Raw genomic sequence first — 9,425 nt, 5'->3', positions numbered from 1 at the left:
GTGGCCAAATAATTATGCTTGCTGCTGCTTGAGATGATAAAGGCCTATTTCAGTACAAAGAGAGATTTTGCTGAGATGCTGTGACCTAGAAGAAGACATGCTTCTGATGCAAGACCTTGCTGCATAGTAAGCACAGTGTGAAGTTGTGCAGGAAAAGTAGCTTCAGTGAATAGCTCAATGAAAATTAAATAAATGGACATCAAAGTTCTGCTCACTGTCTTCAAACAGATATGTGACCTAGGATTTGCAATGCAAGTAACTAGTGGAAAGAAACAACGTTAAAAGCATATAAATACAAAAATACTTGGCAAAGGAAAGGAAGAAGACAAAGGGATTTTTGCTTTGACGTTGACTACAGCATACTTGGGGGCTGAGGGAGGAGGGGAAGGGTCGAGAATGAGAGAGGCAGAGGGTGAGTCAGGTACCTGAGCTGGAGCAGCAGAAGGGGAGTGATATAGGCTGAGCACTGATGCTGGCCAGGCTCAGGATGTGGTCAGATGTCATCATTAAGGCCTCTGGGGCAAGTGTCCCTCCATGGAGACAAGAACATTTATGCCACATCAGAGATACTGAGATGTGAAGCCACCTTCTTGGAAGACTTATTAACACAAGCGTAGGGATGTCTGGTTAGTATTACTGCTGTTTAATGACTTATGTTAGCACTGCAAGTACTGAAAAATTTAGTTCCTGCCCTGAAGAATGTACAGCTTAAAACAATTTCTTGAAGAAAAAGGATACAGTATTATGGTTGCTTGAATTCCTCTGAACAGGCTAGGCCAATATCTACAAGTGTGCTTATAAAGTACTGATCTATCAGCATGGAAAGCAAGGCAGGACAAAGGCTTCCAGTGACCTCGGTGGGCTTTGGCTCAGTCCCGAGTGAGACAGAATGACTCTGCATAAAAACAGACATCCGCTGCTGAGAATGGACATTGTATTTCAGGCGAAAGTATAGCACTGTAATCTAGTTCACCCAGATTCTCAGTCCTAATAGGGTGTCTGAGCTAGCACAGATTTCTTGTAGGCGAGTGATGTTAATCAGATCAATTGGTACCTTTTACTGAACATTGAACTGCTGTTACTGAAAGGAAAAGAACAAAACATCGCATCTTAAATGCTAATGCAGGCCAGGGCCGCTTACCCGGTGCCTGGGAATGAGGTGCGGGCTGGCCTCACTCCCGGGACAGACCCAGGCCGGCAAGCCGGGCAGGGTGAGGTCGGTGAGCGCTGCGGGGGCACCTTTGTGCCACCGGCTCCAGGCACGCTTCTTCTTCTTGTGTCACTGAAAAACAGAAACATTGCTTGGTGACCGAAACGGCCTCCCGGGAAGCAGTGACTCCGGAGGTGGCCTGGCCGCTAAGGGGTGCTGCGGGAGCGTGTAACGGGAGCCCAGGAGGCCGGGCGGCGCCGTGCGCGGACACGCCACCCGCGCCTCGCCACAACCCGCGGAAACTGAAGCTCTCCGGGAGCACACCGAGCTGCACAAAGAGCAGAACACGTCAGGGTTAGGGCAAAAAGTTGGATCTTTAGGGTTTATGCCTGCTGGTGTATAAATAAATAAGCTTAAAAATCACGGGGAGCCACGCGGCTGTCTGGATAAAAAGTACCTCAGGGGGGCGCTATGACCACAAAATAAAACCCTGTCAGAGTTGCCCGGTATTTTATTCCCCTATGTCGTTTCTTCTAATGTCATTGTAAGCTTCATACATTCATTCAGCGTTTGTCCCCAAGAGTATGTACTGTCTAATTTTTTTTTTTTTTAAGAAAAAAATCGAAAAACAAATCATATGCTGATTTCAGGGGTGTTTTTCTTGAGCCAGAAACACAGTGAAACCCACGTAAGGACATCAGAGCTTGTGAGCTTTGTTCTGACCTCAGTCATACACAGACCAAAGCACATTTCAGCTCCACACTGAGCTGGGGGATCTGACAATCCGGCAAAAAGTCTTGCCTTTCATACACCTCTCAACAGCATGCAGTTAATAACTGCCAAAAGAGCCAACTGGGCATGCTCACACCAAAAGCCCACTGATGTCAACACAATATTGAAAAAGGATCAATACTACAGGAGATCAGCCCATAGGGGCACACCTGGTTCTGGTTTATGTCTGCTCTGCTCGCAGACTTTGGTCTAAATCCCCTGTGTTGTTATGTTCCTACCAACGGGCTAACATATGGCTCAGAGTCAGATCATCTGACTGCTTTATGGGCTCTTATCTTTCACTGTGCTCCACACAAGCAGAAATACTTCTAGATCTTGCTCTGGTAGAGCAAGCACTGGTCTAAGTGACATTAGGTAAATAAAACATCTTTTTTGCCTTTGAAGAACATGAAAGAATGTTGTATACCTTCTCACTGATCAAAGGTAGTTATACTGCCCTTTTTGTTACAGATACAGATTTATTGTTGTATTTGTCTAATATTTACAGCATGTAAGGCTGCTTTAATCTGTCAGTCAAATTTCCTAGTGTGCCTGGCTTTGGTTTTATCTCTGCTTTGACCAATAATGTTTAGTGTGAAAATGTAACTGAGTATGCTCCCTTTTTATTCTAGCCTGGGTTTTCACCTGCACCTCATTTCTAATCTGCTTCACTCCCTACTCTCCAGCCAATGTGTATCAGCTGAGCAGCACTGGTGATTTAAGCTTGTAGTAAACATTTTACTTCAAACAGAAGGGAAATCTCTGAGTGACATCCTCCCTCACGTGCAGGGGACAGTGATAGAGGGACCTGGGTATGCATGTGAGAGATGAAATTGGGGAGAAGAAACAGGCTAGAAAAGGAACTGAATTTCAGCGTTAGCAGCCAGAGAGATGTTAGAGTTCCCTGGGCAGACTGGCAGCTGCAGGTTGCCTGGAGGCTTTTTGGGCACAGTCAGGGGCCACAAAGGCCACAGAGCAAGGTTTCATGCTGCCATCAGCAGCACAGCCAAACAGTCACTCACAGACTTCCCAGCAGCATTTTTAAAGCATGCTTCAACCTAAATCACCTTGAATTGAAGAGTCCAGGGCTGATTTTCTAAAAATTTAAATAGAATTCTGAGTCCATGTGAGAGTTACAAGACAAGCAAAGCTTGTAACCTGAGTCAGTTTAAGTCGACTGAGGCCATAATATCTGCTTTAAACATGTAAGTCCTGATTCCCTAGTATTTTAGTGTAAAATTCCTTAGTATTTTAGTGTATTCCCTTTTTTAGTAAAGAATACAAGTTGGTGTAACAACTGAAGGAGCTCATCCCAGTGAGGTCCTGCAGGGTTTGCTGCAGCTTGAGTTATGTCTGTTTCTTTGTTTGTGCTTCCTTTATCTCAGGCATGGGATGATCATTCTCTTGACTTCCTTACTTTGTTTTGGTTTTGATAGGACCAATATCTGGGAAAATTAAAGCCCCTTTAAGATGAAGGTAAATTAAATCTTTTTTCCTAGCATAAGTCAAACACTTTTAACTTCAGTCAAGGGTGTGCCTTTAGCTAGTTTCCCTCTTCTGTATTTTCCAATGGCAAAATGTCTGGGTCACCTGGACAGAGAGCCTTTTACCGAAGAAAGGCATTAATAATAGGAAGACATCTAGTGGAGAAGAAGGGAATCTGGAGACAAGAGGCGGCTAGGGAAAGGGATGAGAGACTTAGAGAAGTGGACCTGGTTGCAAAAGAGGCTTGGAGAGATGCTTGGAAGATGTGAGCTCTAGACATAACCTCCAGTGGGACAACCTAAGGATGAGGGCTGCAGACAGAAAGATAAGGAATGTGTCACAGTTGAGGGACTGGAACAATGACCTAGGAGAGCAAAAGAAATAGGCATGAAGATGGAAATCAGCTTGTGAGACAAATGCTAATGCCCGAGGGCAAGTGGATTGAGTTTCTGTACAGGGGAAACTGGAAAAGCAGCAACAGGCAAGATCATTTGTTTCTGGCTCCTGTGCTTTAAGAACAATCAAGATCTATATACATTTCAGTTATTACTGTCTGTCCCATTGCTTCTCCACAACGCTGCTTCAGCAGCTCACCTCTGGCCTCCCTTATTCCTAAGGGTCCTGAAAATCCTCCTTGCCATATGGCTTGAAGTTTGGCCATCAGCGACCAAAATCCAGGGCTGTCCAATTTCTTCTTTCTCCTTCTCTGCAATTTTAGTGTATGTCACAAACATGACTTCAGGCACACTAACGGGAAAGAGCTGGACATTGGGTGGCCCTTGCTGCTCCCTGGAATGAGCTGTGCAGACTGGCCCCCTCAGCAGGTTCTCTCATGGCGTGACAACTGTTGTAGTTCTGCATTTTTGAGACATACTGCTTGAAGATGTGAGCCACTGAAATGCATTGTTTGGGTGTACAGCTGTGATAGCATTAGGGCAATGTCATGTTTAACTCTGTCTCCTAATTTTGGTAGGTTACAGTAACTCCACCTGAGTTCCAAACCTATTTCTTCCAGTCACTCTTCTGGGGTTGTTTTACTGCAAGACAATGTAGTACAGCCCTCAGACCACAGTTTTAATTAAAACTTGAATTTTTTTGGTAAGGAAGTTCTCCAGACTGTAATGACTAAGAGCTTCTGAAGATGTTTTATGTATACCACACTTAACCACTTGCACCCAAATAAATATGTGAGTTACTTGGAAAGGATAAACAAAGCACATTCTGCTTTATTTCCAGAGCAGCAACAATTCTGGAAAGGAGGATGTTTAATGACGTATTCTATACAAAAAAACAGCAGAAGCTTTTGGTGTCTGACACAAATGTTCACAGAACAGTGTCTAACTATCCTCACATGCTGATTTTATAGATCCAGGCTTTAAAAGGCAGCTTTCCTCCCCTCAAAGCTCCACCCACATCATAAATCAATAAATAGATCAATAAATTAAAGCAACAAAACGTCTCTGCTGCTGGTACACAGTAGATGCCAGTTTCTCTTCCTGTTCTGTTTGGAAAATCCCTATGAATGGCACAGAGTGGGTGGCCCATACATTGATAATCACCTTCATTTCCAGAGCTGCTTCTGTTATTAAGCCATGTCACTGATCCCATCTGGATTACAGAAACTCATCTTACTGATGAAATCACAGAAGATTGCAGTAAAAGTTGAATAATATTCTTTCAATATTGAATAACCGTGTGTGGACCTGGCAGTGCTTGCAACATAGGCATATGGAAAGCACATGAACAACATGTACTCTGAACCTATTGTTTTAGGTTTTTTTACAGCAGTTTTCAGTTCAGACAAATCCATTACTAATAAATGACTTGTGATGGTTTGCTGGGAGAGAAAGATGTAGCAGAGAAACATCCTCCCCTCCTCCCCACCCCTGCCACCCCCCCATCCTTTGGGATAGTATTAAAGCTATGTTAAATATATGTTGCACACAAACAACTTCTTTTTTTTTTTTCCCCCAAATATAAATAAGTATGTCAGAAAGAAAAACCCCTGCATAACAGAACAAGAATGAGGCAAAGTTTGTCAGGAGAGATAATGCACTTTATTAGATTGACTGTTACACTTGAAAAAACAGGCCACCTCACAAGCACATATGTCCTTCTTCATGTCCTAACGTAATAAAAGATATTGCCTCTCCCAACAAACCTTGACTTCTTTCATCCTTGTACCATCACAGCTACTTCAACACATCTGTTTGTGTAATGAATTAGTATGTTTGGGGACAACAGGCACAGATACTTGTTTGCTAGTTGAGAATTTCAGATGTTGCTTTTGGTGTTTCTAAGGATACACTCTCAGCCATCTCTTACTTTTTTTTACATCCTGCAATGTTACAGGCTTCACAGTAAAAATGAAAATCAATGTATTTTCAACATTTTTTTAACTTCTAGACTTTTGGATATTCTCCAGTGTCGATGCAGACCTCTGCTTAACGTCAGCAACAGGTTTGCTTTTCTTAATGGCTTCTTAATGACTATATAGAGACAGCCTCTGGCTCTCCCAGGTGCTGTGTAGTTCTTGCAGCAGGCATATTCTTAATCCCATTTAAATGTGAAGTAATTTACTACCTTTTCTCCAAAGGGCGGGCCACCCAGCACTGTCTGATGCAGTGGGGGTGCTCACAAACCGGGCAAGAAGGTGATAACTGCTTATTCAGTGCATTTTCACACCCTTCAGGAACTCTAGACATCCAGCCGATGCATCCATGCCTGTGCTGAAGGTGGCTTACTCTTGCTTTAAAACTGGTCCTGCACATGGATTTGGCCTTCTCCTTTTTCTTCATCAACCACCTTCTTATGAAACCTTGATTTCTGTTGTGGGATGTCTCTTCCCTCCTCAAGGAAGCAGTGCAAAGAGCAGGTACAGCCTCTCACAGGATCTGAGGCGATGCCCTTTTGGTCTGGGCACTGTTGTCTGCCTCCCTGTGGAACCCAGGGCTGGCAACTGCACGGCGCACCCCTCCTTTCTCACAGGACTGCTCTTGGTACCTGGTTCTCAGAAGCTGTGCTGCTGATCCTGGCCCTGAGCAATCTGAAACTGTGCCTTGCAATTGAATGTAAGGTGACAGGCCAGTCCCTCTGGGGATGAGGCGTCCCCCATAGCTCTGGTACTGATCAAGTTACTGTGGATGGGCTTGGTCAGAGAGAGAGAAACACAGCCAGCATATGCAAAAGTGGAATTCAGCTTATTTCACCTTCAGAAACTACTTTCTCGGTTGAATGTGGCAATATAATTCAGGAGGGAGGCAGAGTTCCTCTAGGCACTGGTAAGCTGCTTTCACCTAGCTGGGGCGACTGTCCTGATGGGTCAGCAAGCACCACATGTAGTGTTGATGTAGAGAAAGCTACACCTCAGCTCGGAGGTCAGTGGAACACCTGGCTAAGCCCAAGCAGTCTCAGGGTCATGCAAGTCCTTTTCCACTTCTGGGCGGACTAAACCTTTTAGCATTCACAGGAATAAAGTATGTGTGAAACATATGCCATAGCTCCGCCCCCCTCCTCCATGCATGACGTGAATGGTCTGAGACTGTCAGGCCATTTATAATACTGTTCGGTTTTTATTACCAAGTAGACACAAAATTATTCATGTACGCATCTTGCATATTCACAAATTGTTTTCAGCTGTTATAAAGTAATAAATTTTCTCATGCACCTGGCCATAATGGTGCTGCAATTCTAATATATCCCATTTGCCTTTCTCCCATAATTTCCTTTAAAAGTGCAGTATTGACCTGTAATATTTTGGAAGTGTGACAGTTACTGTACACTGACAGAAGAAAATAAAGATATGTTGCTGGGTAAAATACTTGCTTATCAAATATGTCTTGAGCTCAGTGATAACAGTATTAAAGAAACAGCTGGGCTGCTAGCTGGAATTCAGCTCTTTGCTGTTGCTGCTGTTTTCATACCTTTGATTTGCTAATAAGCTGCATGGATGATATACCTCCCTTGTGTTTGTGACACCATTCACATTCCTGGCACTCTGTAAGTCATAAAACTGATATCCCCTCTTAAAGTCTGTGACAGCATAGACTGTATAGTGACAGAAAGTATCTTAAAGCAAAATTCGGACAAGAATAAAGGCATAAGAGACCCAAATAAGGCAGTTTCCCCCCATGTGCAAGTGAGCTGACACTATGACAGCCCCAAATTGTCTTCCTTGAAGTGCATGGCACTTGTGCTGCTGTTCCCGAAGGAAGACCCTCTTCCCTTCCAGACCACACATTGAGTACAGTAACCACAGCAGCATTTATCAAATCCAGGACTCAAAATGACTCAAGCTGCAGCTGCAGCTCTGGTGCAAGTGTACAGGGAAGCTGCTGTAGCTGCCATTGCTCCCTGGCAGCAGTATCAGGTAGGGGGTGTCCCCATTCAGCAGAGTGCCAGGGAATTACAGGTGGGTTTCTCTAAAGTTTCCACTCTGGTGGTAGAGCACAGAGCTTCAAATGCCAGGAAAAGGAAATAAGCTCATGTTTTTTCCAAATATTTCTGTGGTGCTATTCTAAGTATGTGTGTGATTTGCAAAAAAAAAAAAAAAAAAAAAGTGCCAATGGATCTGCCATTTCACTGCTTAGTTGAGACAAGATTATGCATGGTGCCTCACCAACAAAATGACAGATAAATGGCATTTGTCCCAGAGGTGTGTTTCTAGCCGCCCTCCCCCCCCCCCCCCCCCCCCCTCAGCTGGCTGTGTGGTGTGCTGACATCAATTTGTAGTTGTGGGAGTTCACTACCACATAGGGAGCAATTGTTGCCTTTCAAGAAGCAGCTTTTTTCTTTTGAAACCATTAGGCTTTCCTATCAAGTCCAAACACTGGAAAAAATGGGGAGAATAAATCCTACAATGATTCAATTTACAAAGCGTGAAGCTTTTGGATATGAAAATATATTGAAAAGGGTCTTGGCTCACTCATGTCCTCTGCTTTGACCTTGGCTTATTCTAATTAACATGAAGTTTCCTTGAGTCAGGGGAAAAAAACAGAGTGAAGCATAAAGGACATATTATGAGGAAAATGTCTCCAGAATCAGGGAAGAACAACACTTAGAAAATTATGTCCCATTGAAACGTGGCAGTTCAGAATATTTTTATGCTTGTAGAGGCATAAAATTCTTTCATTTCTATTTAAATATATTTTGAAAGTATAATAAAAAATTACACTTTAGTTTCTCATCAGACAGTGTCCCAGGTGGGTCCTGACACAGAACAGCATTTTAGAAATGACATTTAAAATCTAATGTGAGATGAAACATAATTCTTCAGGTTTATGAGTATGGGTTGTAAAGACTGTGAGTGATAGTCTGGCAGAAAGGTCCTGGCAAGGAGGATTACAGTGGATTTTAATAAGATTTTGGAATGTAATGAGGGTATTTTTGATGTCTACATATTTCTGTATCTGCTTCTCCTTCCATGTGCTCCAGGGCTAACGCTGCAGCATTAGAAATACTGAATGAGTGCTACTATGCGCATAATATGCACTGTTTTAACCGCTGGATTGCCCCCTGGAGACAAGCCACTGAAGAAAGCCCTGACACAGAGTATGACCTCCTTGCACCAATGGGATGAGTCAAGGGAACACATGCACCCAGGGTATATTTCATACTGTGTTTTGGTAGCCCAAGTTTTCTCACCTTTTTCATCTGGTGAAAGATCCTTCACCTCTGGATCACTGAATGCCATGTAGGACAAGACCTCAGGTGACACGGTAGTCATCAGTTGCCCCTTCTGCCCTGCTGCTGGGATGACCCCGCAGTGAAAAGATACTTGAAAACTTTCTTGCTGGCAAATGTCCTGGACAACAAGGAAGGGATTCCTGATAATCTTAACTATTAGCCAGAGATACTCTGATCACCATCAGCAGCTCCTCTAAAAAACATGTTAACTTTAACAATAATTATGCTTGCAATTCTTCTTCCTCTTTTTAGGTGGGTGGGATTGATTCATGATGAGGGGCTTACACTGCTAAACCCAGGCTACGCCTTTCATTTTTTCCGGTACGTGAAAGAT

The sequence above is a fragment of the Falco punctatus genome (assembly GCF_963210335.1).
Source record: "Falco punctatus genome assembly, chromosome: Z".
Classification (NCBI taxonomy): Eukaryota; Metazoa; Chordata; class Aves; order Falconiformes; family Falconidae; genus Falco; species Falco punctatus.
This window is presented reverse-complemented; position numbering follows the sequence as displayed.